The sequence below is a fragment of the Primulina tabacum genome, chromosome 3 (genome assembly GCF_025594145.1).
Source record: "Primulina tabacum isolate GXHZ01 chromosome 3, ASM2559414v2, whole genome shotgun sequence".
NCBI classification, from domain to species: Eukaryota; Viridiplantae; Streptophyta; class Magnoliopsida; order Lamiales; family Gesneriaceae; genus Primulina; species Primulina tabacum.
In genome coordinates this window covers 10,052,715-10,054,787 of record NC_134552.1, presented here as the reverse complement: position 1 = coordinate 10,054,787, position 2,073 = coordinate 10,052,715, and positions in this window count along the sequence as shown.

Genomic DNA, 2,073 nt, shown 5'->3' with positions numbered 1-2,073 from the left:
AACTTCACTTTTAGTAAAGATTAGATCACTTATGAAACGATCTCACGAATCTTTATATGCGAGACGAGTTAACCATACTGATATTCACAATAAAAAAGTAATACTTTTTCATGCATGATTCAAATAAGATATTTGTCTCACAAAATACAATATGTGAGACTGTCTCACATAAATTTTTGCTGTTAATAAATGTGTGTGTTCGTGTCATACATCATTTTATTATTATTATTATTATTGTTATCGCTAGGGTATATGAGTTATGTGAATCACATGCAATCTCGAACCTTTACTTTTGGGATTATCCAAAATCAAAGGCTACCGTAATTACTCGAAGAGATAAGGTAATGTTTGGTTTACAACCAAAATCATGAGACAACAACTTTTGTGGCCAAGATCGAGTGGGTTTTAAATCTCGATAGTGGCCAAGTTCAATAAGCGGTCCTTGTATGAAATCTTGGATTGCGTTTGGAGAGATAAACATCTGTATATTTTGATTATAATTTTATTGTTAATAATGAAAATTATATCAAATATTAAATACATATATAACTTATTACATGTTATTAGCACAAATATAATGGATTTCAATGAACTTTAAATTAATCTTAATTATTTTATTATCTTATTTTTCTAAATAAAAAATATACATTTACAATCTTTTTTCCATACAATCTCAATCTTAATTCTTTAAACGTTATTTTCAAGAATATAAAAAAAATACCATTTCTTACTTATGATTATAATTTGTAAGTTCTTAATTATCAAAATAAAGATTATGTTGTTCTTTTCTTTTTATCAATGTTTTAGATATGAAAATTAACAAACTATAATGTTTATCGGGCCAAACACGTATTCTTTACTAGATTTTTTTTAAAAAAATAATAATTGAAATTTATGATATAAGTGTTTGATAAATATCGTCAAAATTAGTAAAATTCAAGGATGTTGAGACCGAGATATTTTGAAAATATCTTAGTTGTTGGAAACTTAAACCCCTCGGCAATGCCAAACCTTCTCTTTGTTCTTGTGACATTTTATATTCTTCAAAAAGGATCCACGAGTTTGCTATATTTGCAGTTTGACCTTTGGATTTTATATTTCATCTTTTAATAACCTTTAGATGACTATTGGTTAGATTTCATTGTTAATATTTCTTGATAAATTGTAATGAGTTTGTTTTTTTTAACGTATTTTCGAGCAAGTTTGTCGCACATTGTTTTTTTCTGACTAACATGATTTGCAAATTATTGTACTAGCTCGTAGATATATAAATGCAAAGACGGATACATGAATTAGAGTTGAGATGAGCTTGTAATATATTATATATTTTTTTAAAAAATAATATATATATATATATATATATATATATCTCTTTGCGGTTTTGGTTCTCTATTTTGTCAAATTAAATTTAGTCTACTATCTTTTTTGTAGACAATTTTATTCATTTTTCTGGCTTGACGTTGACATAAAAACAATACAGTATTGATGTAACACTGATATGTATAGTACTACATCGATACTTCCAATGAAAAATTACAAAATTGCAAAAAATAAAAAATCATAGGATTAACAGAAAATTCTGATAACATAGACAAAACCAAAAATACAGTTTTCCCAAAAAATGAAGTTGTGTACTTTAATCAAAGAGATGAGCTGAGCTTTTGGCGTAGAGAGTTGAACTTTAGTGGACTAAGTAAAAAAAAAACTCACGCAGATAATTAGAAAAATTTAGGATACGCTAGCAGCCTAGGACTAACCCAAGCTATATCAGTCCTTACATAAAACTTCAAATTTTATCTAATAATTTCTTATAATATATTCCATAAGATAGCCTATATCTAAAATATATGCATCTTATTATCTTAATCCCGTCTATTATGTGGACGCGCGGTTATAGCTCATATTTTCAGATTGCCTCTCTAGAGGCTTGTTTATTCCGGTCTATTTTGTTAGTCGAGCTTTTACTTATACCAAAAATGATATTTTTTCTGAACAAGCATCCATCCAAATGGCAATTCGATATTTTTGTGAAGATGAAAGCAAAGCACGACTTTAGCTTATTGTAATCACCAT